Below are 18,855 nucleotides of genomic sequence, written 5' to 3'. Positions count from 1 at the left end.
GAAGAGTGCTCAGCAGTAAGCTGATTTAATTGGGATGTTCTTTTGGATCAGCCCACTGAGGCATTTGTCTATTCCACTGTGACATCATCGTGACTTATCTTAGCTGATTGTCTGCTCTAAACTTTGGATTGCTCCCTGCGGCTCAGTGGCTCAGCAGTGAATCATTCTTTTTTCCCCCCCTATATATTATGACTATAACTTTTATTATTTCCTGAATAGTAGAAGAGTCACACACAGGGTTTTTCTCTGAGAGATCAGAACATAGCTAACATATGTCAATAATTTCCCAGCCATACCCAGGGTATGTGATTGGGACAGGGGTAGGTGGGGAGGCATGTAAGGTGGGACCCTAGAGATCCACTCACTGTTCAGTGCTTGCGAGTCAGGCAGATGCTGCCTCAAACTGGGAGCTGAGAGTAGTGGGAGAGAGGAGAGCTGGAGTTTTGTCTTGGTTCTGCCCATGAACTAAGACTGGGTGTTTCTGGCAAGTTGCTCAACTTCACTAGGCTTCCTTCAAAAAAAAAATTTACTCATTTATTCATTCATACATTTTTCCTGAGAATATTTTGTGAGTACTCTATTAGTTTGCTCAGGCTGGCATAACAAGGTATCACAGACAGGCTGACCTGAACAATGGAAACTTACTGTCTCAGAGTTGCAGAGGCAGGAAGTCTAAAGTCAAGGTGTTGGCAGGACCGGTTCCTCCTGAGAAGTGGGAGGCAAGGATCTGCTCCAGGCCTCTCTCTGTTCACATCATTTTCCTTCCGCACAGGTCTCTCTCTCCTCACATGATGTTCTCTCTCTCTAAGGACACTAGTCATACTGGAGTAGCGGTCTGCTCATGTAAACTCAACTAATTATGTCTGCAATGACCCTATTTCCAAAAAAGGTCACAGGAACTTCAACACATGGATTTAGGGAGAGGGGAGTCATAATTCAACCCATAACAAATACCTACTGTTTTGAGCCCTATTCTGAGCAGTAAACAAGGAAGACAACAAAAGTGCTTCTTTAGCAAGTTTACATCCTAGTAGGAGAGACAGGCCAACAAAAACAGTAAAAAAAATATGGTATGTTAGAGGGTGATAATGTGCTTTAGAGAAAAGTAATATGGAAAAAGGGAAGGATAATTGTTATGGTTTGGGTATGAGGTGTCCCCCCAAAAAATCATGTGAGACAATGCAAGAAGGTTTGGAGGTAAAACGATTGGGTTATGAGGACCTGAACCCAATCAGTGAATTAATCCCCCATGGGATTAACTGGTGGTAACTGTAGGCAGATAGGGTGCGGCTGGAGGGCAAGAGGAACACCTGATTGGCATGAGTTAAGGAGAAAACTGGAGACCATAAGTACAAAGGTAAGGAGCTTTGCTGTAAAAGAAGAAAAAAAATGGGTCAGACTAAATCAGACATTTCATATTAAATGCCTTGAAGGGTCGAGTAGATTCTACAGATGAGTAAGGTGCTATATTTCAATAGGGTATAGTGTTGATAGAATCTGGAGAAATAAAGAGCAAATGTCCTGTCTAAAAAAGGTGTTCTAATAAAAAATAGAAACAACCATGCATCAAATAAAAATCTCTAGGCCACCATTTTGCAATACCTGGACGAAATGATCTCCCAGGACACTTGTAGTCTGAAGTTCGGCAAATCTAAGCCGTGAGGACAAATTAAGTCCAGGTCATTTCGTGTTGAACCCCTACCTGAGCTATAAATAGCTTTGCTTCTTTCTGAAATGGAACTAAATAGTTTGTCATGGTTCTTCAAGGATTTGTGATGGAATCCTTTTTGTTCTTAATCTGTTTGTAAACACTGGAAGCCAGAGTTGCAGAGTAAAGGCTTCTTTTTTTTTTTTTTTTTTTTTTTTTTAGTTGCAGATGGACACAATACCTTTATTTTATCTATTTACTTATTTCTATGTGGTGCTGAGGATCGAACCCAGTGCCTCATGCATGCTAGGCAAATGCTCCACCACTGAGCCACAACCCAGCCCCAAGTGAAGACTACTTAGCACCGGAATCCATTCATTGAACATCAGATGTTTATTAAGCAACAGTTTCATATGCAGGTGCTGTGATATGTACCATAACATATGAGACCATCCCTGTCTCTGAAACCTCCAAGAGTTCACAGATTGATGGGGGACAGGTAAACAGGCACATGGTTTGGAAAGCTCTCTAGCAGAGCAGCATGGCTTGGGCAATGGAAAATCTGTCTCTGGCTTATGGGGAAGAATGATGCCTGGACTGAGCGTTGGTGGATTACTAGCTGTTAGAGCAGAAAGAGGGGAGGGTTACAGACATGATTGCAAAGAAGTGTGACCTGCTCTAGAGGCGTGAGCTCAGGCTACTCTGTCAAGATGGAGGAATCCCTTTGTTCAGAGTAGTGGTAAAGAACAGACAGGCTGGAGCCAGACTGCCTTGGTTCATAACCTCAGCTCTGCCACTTACCAGTGACTCTGAGTTAATTTATTATCAACCCTGCCATTCAGTTTTTGTCTCTAAAATTAGAGTATATCAGCACTGACTTCAGAGGGTTCTGGTGAGAATTAAGCTCATTGAATGTAGCATTTACCTGGTACCAAGCAAGGGCTATGTGTTTGCCATTATTATCAGGGAAAACTTTCAGGAGGTGGTCACACGTGGAGAAAAAAACAATATTATAGGCAGGGAACTGATTGGAGGATATTAAAGGCATAGAGAGTCCTGAAGGCAAAGGTACCCAGTCAAGGCCTCCCTGGAGGCATCGCAAGGGGTTCAACTGAGAGGAGTCCAGAGTTGAGTCTGGAGAGGTAGGAAGGGCTGTATGCTTTTTCCTTTTCTAGTAGTAAATGACTTAGGCATGTAGGGGCTGAGGGTTAGCTCTGAGCAAACCCCAGGGAACCAGTTTGTAGGGGTGGGAAGAGAGGGCAAATTACTCTGGTAGAGCATTAACTGCACCAGCATAACTGGGGGTCACAGAACTGGCTTGTACCTCATCGACTTTGCACACAATACCATGGCAAGCATTATGGAGAATTATTCTTTGGCATGAATCCAAGGGCTCATTGACTCGGGATTACCTACTATGTCTATTTAAAAGACCACACTCCCTGAACTGATTAAAGTTCAGCGTTGTACATTAATTTCTCACAGCAAAAACAATCCAACTCCTGCCCCTGCTCTCCCTCAGAACCACTCACTATGCTTTTACTCAGTAAATATTTGGGGAAAGATTTGTGCTTGTAATCTCAACACGTAGATTAGTTTCTTGGGGCAATAGAGTTTACCTTACATCCAAACCTCCTTGGGCTGAATACAGGTCCCTGGAGACTCTGGGATCATCTCAGTTTCATCATCCTGATTCTTTGGTTTTACAAATACAATGACAGCTGTTCCTCGTTGAGGCATAAATTCATAAATTCATTTTTTAACTCCAGAATCAAGCAGCAAACAGGTTTATAGTAAGTAGTCCAAGGGAACCTTGGCTCAGATCATGTCACTAATATGAAGTTCATCAGTAAGACATTACAGTTTTTACCACAGGATTTTTATCTCCAGATGGTGGAGATGGGGGTGTCATTGAAATCCCCTTCAACTGAAGCCCTTCCTCAGTTCTCCATATGTTGACAGAAAGCTCATGCAGACATCTCCATAAATGTTACCTCCGTGTCTTCAGACTTCTGCCACTATCTTGCCTTACCATTTCCTCAGATGTTCAGAGTTAGCTACCTCAAAAACTAGGATGCTCCTTTATTATCTTGCATCCCCAGATCATGTATTGGTACTGCTCCATTGGAGATTACCGGATCCATGGTAAACAAAACTTCACTGAAGTCATAAATATTGAACAAATCGGCTGCAGAATGCTTCTCTTATGTCAATTAAGACTTTTGGAATGGAGTTGGCTTGGTTGTTGATTCTATTTTACTGTTGATCATCACATTAAAACTAATTTTAAATGCACTATTTACAACATTTCTAACAATTTACTAAAATTCACTGGATTCTTTCCTCTACTGATTTCCATGCTGGTTTATAAGTCTGGTAATTTTCAGTAACACTATTTCTGATGTATTCCATCTCCTTCATCTCCTAATTAAAGCATGTTTTCTATTTTTCTGAGCTTTCAACATGTTCTCTATATTTTCATTTAAAGGTAATTGTGTTTGCTCTTTTGGAAGCCTGATGATTAAATATATTTCAGGTGCCAAGAAGCTAGATCTCTTGCTTCTAATTCTGCCCTATTTTCCCCTCTTGTTTACTATTTATTTTAAATATTATTATGTCATTGCCAATACAAGCAAGCTTTATTGATGTCTACCCTGTGAGGACGACATCATTCTAAGTAAAATGAAGACTTATAAAATAGTTGTGTGTGTATACATACAAGTCTGGGGATATTTATGAGTCACGATCCACTCTTCTGTTATGTTGGTCTCTCTTGTCTTATTTAAAGCAAACCTGTATTTCCATTTAGCCTCCTTCCTTCTGAATTCTCAGGGCTTCCTTCTTTGTGCATGTATGGATAGGATAGAGCATTATTCAAAAAGCACAGATAGGCACACAGTCTATCAGGAAAAGAGTTAAAAACCTCCACCTTCCCAGATAACTGTGGCCCACAGGCTGCTAATTAGTTTGATGGATCAGCACCTGGTCTGGTTATGAATGCTCAGAAGCCCATTGGCTGCTGGCAGCTGATTCCTGACTCCCTGAGGTTTGGAGATGCATCAACCTGAGCAGAGAGAGCTGGCACTTGCTTAAAGGGTAGCTATAGCCAATTATTCATGTGCTCCTTTGAACTTGACTTGGCTGAAGAAAGAACCATGCTTTTAGACACATTGGAGGCAGCCTTTTCTTGCACAATACCTGGTGCACGTTCTCTTTTTGGTGTCATTATAGTGCAATGGCAAACATTGGCACGTTCTTACAATTACCTAAGGGATAACTGAGTTGTGCTACATATACTTTGTTATGTTCTTGTTGCTCTTTCCTCTTCTACTTTTTTGTTCCCTAAGAATTCTTAAAATCAGTTTGTCTTATTCTTATTTTGGTGATGTTTTAAAATATACATACATTGTTAATGCCTAGCTTTTATGACACCAAAATTCTAGATAGTCTGGTAAAGAGGACTATGGCCAGGGAGGCGGTGTGAATTGGGCATTGATTTGTGTCTCCATTTTGCTACATTAGTAGCTGTGTAACCCCAGGCAAGTTTCTCAGCCTCTCTGATCCTCATACGCCTCATCAGTAAACTAGAGAGACTAATTCCTACATCATAGGGTCATTGAAATGATAGCATAAAATATTAGTTTCCTTCCCTTAGTAGTTACTACTTATATCAATATGTGTGCTGATTGTAGGGCTTGTGGAAGAGTATATTAAACAGGATATACATAGCTGCCATAATACCTCACAACACATCTGAATGCACACTCCAAACAACAACAACACCAAAAGATTACTCAGAGGAAACAAAGAGCAATGTCATAACTCAGCATCACCTCTACATGCATCTTCCAGCATGTTATCTCTTTTCATTTGCACCGACGGGGACACAAACCTCAATACCTCTTTGAGACACTGACCCCCACCACACACACCCATAATCATTTACGCCCACCCCACAGACAGCATTAAACTCATCACACACGAGGCCAGTAGTCACTTCATCTTTTCTAAAGAGTCCATGAAGGTGAGTAGGTGGGGCGTTTCAAGCATAAAACCCACACAAACCTTCGTTTATAGCCCACTCAACATTCCCATTCTCTAAAGGCCATACTGTTGCTAGTGTTCTCTTCCCCCACAAAGCCTTACTGACTCCTTTCTTCCTCTCCTTCCTCTTGGGAACAATCCGAACTCTTTGTCATAAGTGCAGAAGTGAGGTGACCCACATGTTCTACCTGAGTATGTCCACAGGGTCTCACCCTCCTCCTCAAGCAGCTTCTTGAAATGGTTCTTCCAAACAAATATGGTGCCAGAGTCATGCAGGTAGATGAAATTCTCCCCATCTCTTAATACACACACCATCACATTTAATTTCCACGTTATCTTTGTGAAATAGGTGTTACACCAGTTTTACAGGTAAGGATATTAAAACTCAGAGAAGTTAGGAACCACCCCAATATATAAGCCCTATCTTGTGTATATGTTGTGAGAGTGACATAATGTAAGTGTTCCCCAGAGCAAGTCACAGAGAAGGTAAAAGTGGCCTCCCCTAGCAGTAGAAACAATGAAGGTACACATCAGGGTAGCCGCACCCTCATCCTATCTAGCTTACACAAATATCATAGTGAACACCAACTGCACAGTTGGCTATATAGTTTGCCAAAAAAAAAAAAAAAAATGTGAGGCCAACTAGGGGCAAAGGAGACAGTCTCTTTTTTCTGAAGGCCTGCCACCCCAACATGTGATGGACAAGTGACTACCCAATGGTTGACAATCTCTAGACCAGATGTGCTTGGCAGTTGGTCAGGGGTGGATGAGAAGCCATTGCTGAATTACCCACCATGTTGTCCACTGAGCAAGCCATGCTTCTGCAGTTAGGGGTAAAAATAGCCACTGCCTTGCCTACTCCAGAAAGTCATGAGAGAGTGACCTTCCACCCAGAAAATCCCTACTATCACTAAGGGACGAGGCAGGAAAAGGAGTGAGTGCAAGAAAGTTCATCCCCCACCCCCGTCAAGGCCACCATATGGCTACCCAAAGAGCAGCAGCGGCTAGGGGTCAAGCCAGACAGAGGAACATGGTCCGGGCCCTGGGCAGCACGAAGTAGAGCAGCCAGCCAGGAACTCACACCAGAAAGGCAGAACTGCATGTAAACTGAGGCTCCAAGTTTGCCTCTTGCTTCATAGTTCCCATCAGACTTTACTTAGGAAACACAAATCTGAGAATTATTTAGAAATGCAGATTGTGACTGCAGAGCTTTGAACCAAGCTCTGGGCCCTTCTGAGAGCTAGGTCTATGGGGTAACCCTGGTGCATGTATGTAAAGCCAGCCCTGATCAACAATGAATATGCAAATGCAAGATGTCGGTCAAAGGGTTCAAATTTGCTCTTATAAGTTTTGGAGACCTAATATACAGCATGATAACTCTAGTTAATGATAATGTGTTGTCTATTTGAAAATCACTGAGTAGGTCTCAAACATTCTCACCACACACACCAAAAGTAACTATGTGAGGACATGTTAATTAGTTTAATTATGGAAATCATTTTATAATATATCAAAACATTATGTTGAACACCTTGAATGTATTCGTTTTATTTGCTGATAATATGTCAATAAAGCTGGAAATAATGAAGCAAAATTTTTTTTAAATTAATCATCAATATGCAAGTGCTTCAAAATATTTTAATGCTATATAAATGCAGAGTATTATTATTATAATAAACTATTAGGTAATAGTAGGCCCTAGCAACTCTATTGGGAGTTTACTTAATAGTTCTAGATTTGTAAAAGCAGTGGAGAGTTCTGATACTTTTGTTTCCCCTTCAGGAAGGAAAAATGTTCTTAGCTTGGTCAACTGACCACAGTCATGCATTCTGGGTGAGAGGGTAAAGCCAGTCTTAAGGGAACATCCCTGCCCTCTAAATGCATCTCCCTGTAATACATGTCAAGGCAGAGATCCTCATTCTTCCTCAGACCAGAATTGTGGGTCCTCCCTACTAAGTGGGAGAAAGCCCCTGCTCTGGGCCTCCTGCAGCACCTAGCCCCTTCCTCCCACCTCCTAGGGAATCTGGGGTTCTGTGTCACACACCTGGCATCAACTCAGAACTTGAAAATCAGGGACATCCTGGTGCTTGGGTCACTTCTTGGTCCTGTGAGGATGGGATTGCAGCCTTCACCCTGCACACGCACCTTACACATAGATTTGATTGCACACAAGTCAATATAGTAGATCTGCAGGGGCATTTTGACATTTATGAGAGCATCCAGTGAGGGCTGTGGCTGTGGCTCTGTGACAGAGAACTCGCCTAGCACGTGCGAGGTGCTGGGCTCGTTCCTGAGCTCCACATAAAAATAAATACATAAAATAAAGGTATCGTGTCCATCTACAACTGAAAAAACATTTTAAAAAGAGCAACCAATGATTCAGAATAAAGCAATTATTAAACAGCTTCTCAGTCTTCATCATAACTGGAGCAAGCAGCTAAGAGAAAGAGAAGAAAAGGCAAATTAGACTGTTCTCATCCTCCATGCCCACTAGGGGCCCATTTAGGGGAAAGTAGTAATTTACTAAGTGATAGGTGACTGGCCTGAAAGAGTTAACGTGGCTTCCCGCATTATTTCTACCCAGAGAGCCATTTCTGCCTTCAGTGTACTCAGGCGTGTTTCATCCTAGGACCTGGTAGCATATAGAGCTGGAAGGCTGAGTGGATTTCCACAGCCCTACTCCACAGGCCCTGCCCTGGTGCTCAGCAGAGAGGGATTAGAATCCTGGAGCATCATCCCCTCCACCTACAGTTAGAGAGCTCAGGGCCCAGGTTCCTTTGGTCCTTGGGGTCTGGCGAGCCAACGAGAGTGAAAGCAAGCATCACCACAGCAACAGGCTGAGCACTGCCCCTCAAGGGAAGGAAAGTTGAGAGCAAAGCTGTCAACCTCCATTGTTCTGACCCAGCACAGCATCCGACAGCTCGCCCAGGGAGTAGCTTCAGAAATGTGTGAGTCTAGGAATTAGGAAACTTTAATCCCAGTCATGGTTCTCCTTACCAGCTGTGTGACCTTGAGCCAAAGAACCTCTAGGGACTTGGTTTCCTCATCTATGTCATAGGAACATTGTTAGTAAAGCCAATCTTCTGAATTGTTTCAAGGATTAATTGAGATGTCCTGTGAACATATTTTGTCAACTAGAAACATACAGTGATCCCCCCTTCATGTTGTCACTTTCCTCAGCTTCAGTTACCTGTGGTCAACTGCAATTTCAGAAGTAAGCAATTCACAAGTCTTAAATAACTTCCATCATAGCATGTTGTTATAATTGTTGTTTTATTGTTAGTTAATATTATTAAAATTTTAATATGCCTCATTTATAAATTTAAATTTATTACAGGTATATATGTATAGAAATAAACATAATATACATATGGTTTGGTACTACCTGTGATTTCAGGCTACTATTGAGGGTCTTGGAACCTGTGTCTGGTAGATAATTACTTTAATTTACTTAGAAAATTACTTAATTTCTGAGATCCTCCACAATTTAATCTGGAAAAATAGTACTAAAGGAATAATAATGACCCCATAGGGTTATTGATCTCATGAATACAAAGGGTTCAGTACATAATAGGTGCACAGGAAACATATTCCTTCCCTTGCTCGCTCTTTCCCATCCTCACAGATGTTCACGGGTGTGACTTCCCCTTGACTCCTGGTCCTAGAGCTCAAGGTTGGAGTCCCCCGATCCCCAAGGCATGCTGCTGCATTCTTATGTTGAGTTCTGGCTGCCTTCCTCTGCCTCCCAGGGCACTGGCAGGAGGAGGGAGGGGAGAAATCACCCTTGGGAGCTAACCATAAAAATGTTATTCTGACCCGCACTCATGTGATTAAAGGTCTCTACAAAAACAGCAAATCTTTTAAAACTGCTTGCTTTTGTTGTGCATCCAATTCTGTTCTTGTGATTTCCTAACACTGAACTAGATTCAGTTAAAATTTTAAAGGAATTTATGGAGTTATCAAGTGCCCTTGTAAGTATTGACCCTATGGATCTGACCTCTTGGATAGCCAGCAGAACCTTCATCTTTCCCACCCACTGGTTGCTCTCCATTTTCCACCACTCTAATTTCTGGAGACCTTCTTAGCCTTTCCTCTCCCTCTCCCCCCACCCTCTATTCAGTTATCTGCACACTACACCTATATCTCAGAACCCATCACTTACCCCTCCACAGCCCTTTCTTCAGTGCCTTATCCTGAATTTCCACAGGGCTTTCAAAATAATTTTCATGTCATAAGGTTATTTAGAAATTAAATGAGATACACATTTTACACTTGTTAATAATGTAACATGGAACCTGGTCCCTGGCCTCTCTGGTGGGTACAAAATAAATTGTAATTACACACAAAAGTTTGAGAAAATATATATTCACTAAGTATAAGAAAGACTTTTTAGTAGAAAGTCCCAAAGATGGGATAGGTTTCTTCAGTATGTAATGAGTCCCATGTCACTGGAAGAGTCCAAGTCTTGATTATGTGACTCTTTCATTAGAAACATCAGATAGGAGGTTGAGATAACTTATACTTAAGTTTTCTTCTGAATAAATAAGGATGTTTTCATTTACATGTGGGCAGAAATCCAACACAAAATGGGTAAAGCAAGATGAGAAATTAATTGGCTCACATAAGTCTGGAGGTTTCAGGCATGACTGTGTCCAGAGAAGTCACTGGAATCCTTCAGCCTGTCACTCCATCTTTGTTCTGCTTTGCTTAGCACTGGTTTCACTCTTGGGCATACCTGCTCCCAAGGATATGTTTGGCAGCTCCAGGCATTAAACCCAGCACCCTGACAAAGCCAGCTTCATCAACTCAGAAACACCAGTGAAAAGAGTGCTCCTCATTCTTGATAGTTCCGGCAGGGCCCTGGGTCCTCCCTGAATGAACCCTCCCTAAACGCACCACGGTGGCTGAGTGATGGAATTCTCCAATTGCTCAGTGGATGTTGGGTTCACCCCATGGTCAGCTCTTGCAGGATTATTTAGGATTTCATGGCTGAGGGTGGAAGAGGTGGGTACCCAATGAAAAATCAGACTTTTGCTAACAGAAGTAGGACTGAGCATTGAACAGCATAAAATAGTGAATATCAACCATACTTTCCCACCCTCAGTTCAGTTATTCCAACTCCAAATTATTTCTTAATATTTATTATGTAACTCTTCCCTACTTTGTCCTTCTAGCATATTTCAACATCCTTAATGTGCATTGCTGAAAAATTGTCATAATGATGCACACAATCACCAGTAAATGAGAGGCTCTCTTACCCTTCATAAAATACTATGGAGAAAAAAACTAAACCTTATTTTTATTTTTATGAGTCTACAGTATAAAATGTTACTGTCCACTCCCAGGTGCATGAGCTTCTCCCCACTTACTCAGCAAATAAGCACATGAGAAGATGTCATGGGAATGAGCCTGGTTATTTAGATATGTTGAAAAACTGGAGAAGCCTTTGATTCTGAAGGCTTATGGATTAATACTAGGGTGAGTTAATTCTCTGGTTGATGAATTATTGTACTGCAGACATTGTGCTAGACTTTTACATGGGACACTTATTTAATCCTTAAACAACATCCTTAAAGGACAATAATCTGTATTTTATAGATGCAGAAGCTGAGGTGCAAAATTGCTAAACAACCTGATCAGGGTCTATAACTAGTAAATGATAGAGCTGGACTAGAACCCAGTTCTTAGACCATTGACTTTTTCTACACATTATATTGTGTCCTTGAGAACTACAAGTATAATCTCCAATATGCCTGAAACCATGTTTTCCTGACCAAAAAAAAAAAAAAAAACAGGGCTATGGTCTGACTCATTTCATGATAGCTATCATGAAAAACTTGGGATGGATAGTCACTCAGTGAACAGACATCCAGATCAGATTACTGGAGTCTTGTCTCTAGCCTTGAAAGTTGGTGTGAGCGCTAAGCCTAGTTGCTCTCTTGGTTAAGAGTATTAAAAGGATGAGGAGCTTACCACCTGTGCCGTACAGCTGACACTAACTCATAGGGACCCATTGAGAGCAAAGACTGCAAGCAAAAGGCTCTGCTCTGGCTCAGTGGAGCTGCATATGGCTCAGGCCCTGTATGTAGTTAGCATCCAAAAGAAGTCCCTAGGTCTCAATCCAGAAGACTGGGGCAGAACATTTCTGGCAGATGGGTCTCAGTGTTTACATTCATTCCCCCTGGATTCCAAGCCTGCTTGCCTTCAGGAAAAAGCAAGTCCCTTCTGCTCACTCCGGGTTGTTTAAATTTGGAGTCAGATCCGTAAATATGCCCATGGTTAAAAGGCAGTCTATAAGTTGTTTTAAATTCACCATCCAAACAAAGGGATTTTTCCCTAGTAAAAGTCTGATCAAGCAACAAAAATAAATAATAAAATCTATGAGTGCTGGAAGTTGGTCTGTGCCTTAATTGTCTCATTAATGACAAGCAAGCCCTGAGTAAAAGGGGGAACCAAGCTGCTCCTATGATAGATGTACACCATCAATAGCCACGTGTCCATTCACCATCCAGAGACTTTCCAACATCTAACTGTCCTGGAATGCATCCTCATTGCACAGGGTCACATTCTCTAGCTTGTGTCCCAAAGCATGGGCACACACATTCTCCCTCTCTCTCTCTCTCTCTCTCTGACTCATTCCCATCCTCTCTATCAAAGCATGCCAACTTTTTTTTTCAAAATGCAAAATGCTGCTTTCTACATATTAGAAGGTAAACCTCCACAATATCATGATTACAAATCCATATTCATAGTGCTCCTGTCTCTACAGCAGCTTAGTTCTGAAATACCTATTACAGACTCATTCATGAGGTTGCAGAGTTTCATCTGGGGCTGGGGTAGCCCACAACTTTTCTAACCTAGTTATGTGATCCATGTTTCATCCTACAGCTTAACGGAAAATGGGGTCGCTGTCCAGAGTTCTGACCTCAAACCTTTTCCTTCATTCTACTTGTGAGCCAATAATAATCACTCCCAGTCCTTCCAGCTACCAGGAATCAGCTGAGAGCTAATTTGCTTCTCTTGCCTAAACCTCTGCCCAAGTTTCAGATTGCTATTCTTTCTAATTTTTACTTGCTGCTTCTTGGAGAACAATGAAAATTCAACATGCCCCTAACTTACTTTCACTTGTTCAGCAAATATTTACTTTATGCCTATTTAGGATCAGGAGTTGAACATAAATAGAGGATCATATAAACGAGGTCCTAGACATCATGCAGTCTTATGTGGAGATTTATAACTGAATTAGAAATTACAAAAAATGATAAATGCAGTATTAGTGAAGTCAAAATTACTGTGAAAGCAAAAGGGTATTGCCTAGATCAGTTCAGAGCAAATGAAATATAAAAATTTCCTAGAGTAAGGTACATGTTAGTTGAAATCCATAAGGATAAGTTGGAATTACCAGAGAAAGAATTCCACATTAGAGTTCCATCTCTAAATTACCTTCCTATTCCCCAGCAGCCAGCTCAAGATTTGACATCATAGGCCTTCAGTAGATCTCTGCATAATAAATAAAAGTATTTTCATATCACTACCTGTGAAAGATCACCAGTACAGCATAAAGAATCATGGAATAGCTCTGTGCTGAACACAAAGGCACACACATGCTCACACACAATTTAAGATGTGTACCTTTCTAAGATTGACTCTAAATTAACAGAGCTTTACTATACAGTCAAAGGATGCACTCACTCTTACTTCTTCATCTTCTTTTAATCCTGTTTATATCTGAGACTACCTCCCTGGGGTTTGTTTACTTACCTCAGCTATTTCCAGCCCTAAGTTGTATAAGTTCCACATTATAATTCTGAAGGACAGAGGCAGTTCTAGCTAACTAGGTTTATGCCCTGCCTGCTTTTTCAGTGATACTTTGAAAGTAGTCTTCCTTGCTTAAAAATGTTCAAAACAAATGACAAGATCTAAGACATAAGAATGTGGAATGCTCAGATGAGCTAACATTGAATGAGGAAAGATCTTTTGCTATGATACTCAAATATAAGAGTATTTCTTCCTCCAAGAATCTCAGAACAGTTCTTTTTTTTTAATTTTTAAAAAATTTTTGGGCTGGGGAGATAGCTCAGCTGGTAGAGTGCTTTGCCTTGCAAGCACAAGGCCCTGAGTTCAATCCCCAGTACCGCAAAAAAAAAAAATTTATTACAGACTGCATCTGGATTCACTATACACAAATGGGGTACATCATTTCATCTCCATGGTTGTACACAATGTAGATTCATACCATTTGTGCAATCATACATGTACATAGGGCAATGATGTCTGTCTCATTCCACCATCTTTCAAACCCCCCCATTTCTGTCTACACAATCCAAAGTTCCTCCATTCTTCTCTCACTCCCTACAACTGCACCCCCATTATATATCATTCTCCACTTATCAGGGAAAACATTTGGCCTTTGTTTTTTTGGGATTGGCTTATTTCGCTTAGCATGATATTCTGTAATTCCATCCATTTATTTGCAAATGTCATAATATTATTATTCTTTATGACTGAATAATATTCCATTGTGTATATATACCATAGTTTCTTTATCCATTCATCTGTTGAAGGACATCCAGTTGGTTCCACAATCTAGCTATTGTGAACTGAGCTGCTATAAACATTGATGTGGCTGTGTTACTGTAGTATGCTGATTTTAAGTCCTTTGGGTATAAACCGAGGAGTGGGATAACTGGGCCAAAAGGTGGGTCCAAGTTTTCTGAGGATTCTCCACACTGCTTTCCACATGGCTGTACCAATTTGCAACTCCACCAGCAATGTAAAAGGGTGCCTCTTTCCCCACATTCACACCAACAAGTATGCAATTCTAGCTGACTTAAGACCAAGTCATAAATGAATTTGTATTCTATCATGGAATTTCCTGTTTGATCCACAAAAATTTATCTACCTAATTTTAGGTGGTATCTATCAGGTCTGTTGAGAGGGAAGTCTGCCTTTGTGTTTATTATCTTCCTAACCCAGGAAACTGTCCTCATACTAGATTTGCATAATTCCCCTACACAGCACTGCTAGGACAATCACCCCTGTTGGCATTTTCTCTTGTTCTTCTGGGAATCTTATATTAAATTCCTTCCTGGGGAGGATAACTGTCATTGAAGTTAATCAGTGAATACCCCTACTCTATTTTAGACCTGTCTTTATCAGCATGCATATCTCAGTGTTGTGAATATGAGAGGTATTCAGTGAGGGTTTTGTTTTATGTGTGGTGCTAGGTATTGAACCCAGGGCCTCACACATGCTAGGCAAGTGCTATCCCACTGAGTTGCATCCCCATCTCAATAAAGCTTTATTTTATTTTATGCTTTAAATAACATTTTTGGAGTGCTTATTTTGGGTGAATCAGTTGAGGTTTAATTAGAGAACAAAACCAAGAGGAGTCATACTCTATGAGATTTATTGCAAGAAATTGACTTACATGATAGTGGGGACCGGCCAGGCAAGTCTGGAATGTGTAGGGAAGGCCTTCAAGAGGGACAGGCTGGAACTTTGAGGAGTGGAAGGAAAGTACTGTTCACAGGTGGAATTTCTCCTTCCTATTTTGCTTGTAAAGACTTTATACTGATTGAATCAAATCATTTAAGATAATCTCCCCCCAACTGATTATGGACTTTAATTATACCTATAAAATATCTTCTCGGGCAACATGCAGGTTAGTGTTTGATTGAATAACTAGGAACTTTAAACCAGCCAAGTTATCACATCAAAAAGACCACCACATATGGGTAATTTCATTTCCTCCTAACCATATTCTATGAAGTAACTTCCATTATTGTCACATTCCTTTCACAAATTGGAACGATGAGGTTCAAAAAAGTTAAGTAACTGACTAAAGATCCCAAGGCTTTTAAGTGGAATATCCATGAATTGAACTCACAGATATGATTCCAAAGTTAAGAGCTCAACTACTGCATTACACTACCACCAAACAAATGAAAAAGTCATTGAGTCTCCATTCCTCTAAATCTGTACAGAATGCCTCACATCAGTATTTTGCATATTTCTTAGAAAAGTTACCATCATCTATGAATTTGTAAGACTGGAATATTCAACATGGTCCTCTGAATACATTTTTTAACATAAAGGAAGAGTGCAGAAAATCAGGGAATCCCCAATATTAGTCCTTTCTGACATGAAGTGGGTGTTCAAATAAGCAGTTGGGTTCAGCAGGATTCATCCCTGATGAGCTGCAAAGGAATGAATCCTTTGTTTTCAACTGGGGTAAAAAGAGGTTATATGTGATTCCACAGAAGTTTCTCATAAACTGTCTTATTTGGCATGGATAACATCGTATTACTAATATAACCAGGAGATGAAAATAAGACCAGGAGATAATCCCTAGTATCTTTTATGCTGCTCTGGAATATTAAAATGGCCAAAAATTTCAACAAGTAGGGGTATTTTAGTGCAAAGAGTAAAAGGTTTTCCTTCTGTGAATTAATCTTTACCCTGATCAGTAGGAAATTACACTTATTAGGCCTTTATGTTTTAATATGCACTCCTGGAGGTTATTGACAAATTTCATGAGTGCCATGTTCAAGTTAATTCCCAGGAGTCTAGTATTTGGCATGTGAATTGTGGGCTGAACAGAGTATGGTAACGACCACCAGGGAGAGCAACTTTTCCTCCCAGCTCCCTCTCAAAACCCACGTCCACCAGCCAAGCCAAAGGCTGGCAGAGAATTGGATTTCCATTATTCTCTAGAAGTGGTGTAGATACAAGATAGTCTACATATCCAGAATTACTCTAAAATTCAGAAAACTCAACACAATAAACAAACAATAGTACAGCTAACAAATGATATCCGAGAGTGCCCAATATTATTACCTGAAAAAAATATCCACTAGAGAATATTGCTCCAGGAAATATCATTTTCCAGTCATTTTCATAATTGAGAAACCAAGTAAACATGTATTTTCACCTTGAGTCACAGGGAAAGTTTGCATTGCAGGATGAAAATATAACTAAATGACCTGACTTTAAACTCCACTGAAAGTTTGCTACTCTCAAAAACAGATAGCTAAACATGCCCCAGTCAAGGATTCACGTCACATTTCTTATAGAGTGTTTTAGTCAGCTTTTGTGCTGCTGTGACTAAAAGGATCTGACCAGAAAACTGTAGAAGAGGAAAAGTTTATTTGGAGGCTTATGGTTACAGAGATCTAAGTCCATGGACGGCTGATTCCATTCCTTAGGGCTCAAGGTGAGGCAGCACATTACTGGCAGAAGAGTGTGACAGAGAGAAGCAGCGGGACGTTTTGATCAGGAAGCAGAGAGAGAGAGACTCCAGTCACAGGATACAAGTACATACCCAAAGCAACGCCCAATTCCCACCTCCAGTCACACCCTACCACTTCAGTTACCAGTTAATCTCTATCAGGGGATTAAATCACAGATTGGGTTGAGACTCTCACAACCCAATCATTTCTCCTCTAAACCTTTTTGCATTGTCTCACACTTGAGCTTTTGGGGGACACTTCACATACAAACCATAACATAGAGTATACCAGTCAAGAAGGCAGATCATGTCTAGTCTTTTTCTCTCTCTATATGTGTGTGTAATATGTAAAATCAAAGATTTTCATGATTTTGTTAGGTAAATGAGAGATGGTTCCTGTGTTAGCTTTTCATTGCTGTGATAAAATACCTGATAAAAACAACACAAAGGAGGGAAGATGTGTTTCAGCTCATGGTTTCTGAGGTTTCAGTCAATAGTCTGCTGACACCATTGCTTTGGGCCTGAGGTGAGGCAGAACATCATGGCAGAAGGGCATTGTGGAGGCAATGAGGGCAACCTCATGGCAGCTGGGAAGCAAGAGGGAGAGACCAGGAACGTGATATAGTCTCCAGAAGCAATGCCCCCAGGGACCCACTTCCTTCAACTGAACCCAACGTTCTATGGTTTCTACCACCTCCTAATAATGCCATCAAGTTGAGCCCATCAATGGATAATCCACTGATGAAGTTAGAACCCTTATGATGTGATCACTTCCTAAAAGCCCCCACATTTGAACACTGCTGCAGTGGGGGCAAGTCTTCAATGCAGGAGCATTTGAGGGACATTCCTGATCCAAGCCATAACAATATTAGTTAAATGCTACTATTCATAGGACGGGACAGGCCTGGGTTTACATCCTGGCCCTGGCCCTTGGTAGTCAGGCAGCTTTAGAACTTCACAAATTTCACAAAAGCAGATATAAGGATGGAGAAAACAATAGAATTTAGAGTTTCTTTTTAAGGAAGACAGTGTTGTCCCAAAACTATTAGTTGAAGATCATTCTAAGTCCCCCCACCCTTTTCTTCCATCTGTAAAGGTTGGATAATAAGGAAACCTACTTCAGAGAGTGGTGAGAATCAAACAAGATAATGCATAGATGCCTGGCAATTCATAAGTGCTCAGTAAATGTTACTTTTTATGAAAAAATTCATATTTCTATTTTGGTGCCTGAAGTTTTGCAACTGATCAAACTTTGTTTGCTTTGGTTTTAAGGCAATAAATGCATACTCTTGAAGTTTAGAAAGTGAATGTGCCTTGAACAAGCACTGTTTTGGAGTTCAACATTATGTTGTACATTTCCTTAAATACTTGTATTTGAAGTGTCTTCATTCCAACCTATTCACAGACCCTTTGAGAGCTGTTACCTCATTTTCAGATCCCAGCTATTCTCTGTGGGAATCTGCGGCTCTCATTGGAGAGTAAGTGGGTAACTCACAATTGCAGATGAAACACTGAAACGCCAAAGAACTGAGGTCTGTGGATAGTCCGTTGTGCTCATGCAACTGTTATTGTGTTAGGCAATGTAAGCCACAAATTATTTTTAATTATACATGGAAAGGGAAAAAAACACGCGGATTAAAAAAAGGGGTTGGGGTTCCTTGTCATTTAAGGTCAGACGTACTTCATTGAATTGGCAAAGTGTTGCAAAGGAGACTTTGCAAAGTAAATGTCTACAGCTGTTGGTAGTAGTACGATGGTAACTTTGGTGGAAACCAGGGACAGGAGCGAAGGGCATTTGAACAGCCTCAAAATCTTACTCAAAATCTTAACCGTGACAGTCCAAGCCTAGTGGGGATCCATCGTACCCCTCTGAAAACAGCTGGAAGGCAAGTCTAATGGGGGACTGCCTGTCCACACAAGTCGAGGACTGCGG

At 40.8% G+C, this 18,855-nt stretch overlaps 1 protein-coding gene across 14 annotated transcripts in view; it reads left to right on the top strand.

Moving 5' to 3' along the window:
* The window catches only part of Anks1b (ankyrin repeat and sterile alpha motif domain containing 1B), a 1,141,006-nt gene that overhangs the window by 990,206 nt on the left and 131,945 nt on the right, over positions 1-18,855 (top strand). The gene's annotated exons all lie outside the window — the stretch shown is intronic.

Source organism: Sciurus carolinensis, chromosome 4 (genome assembly GCF_902686445.1).
Source record: "Sciurus carolinensis chromosome 4, mSciCar1.2, whole genome shotgun sequence".
NCBI lineage: Eukaryota > Metazoa > Chordata > Mammalia > Rodentia > Sciuridae > Sciurus > Sciurus carolinensis.
Note: the sequence above shows the minus strand (reverse complement) of the source record. Positions and strands in the feature narration are given on the sequence as shown.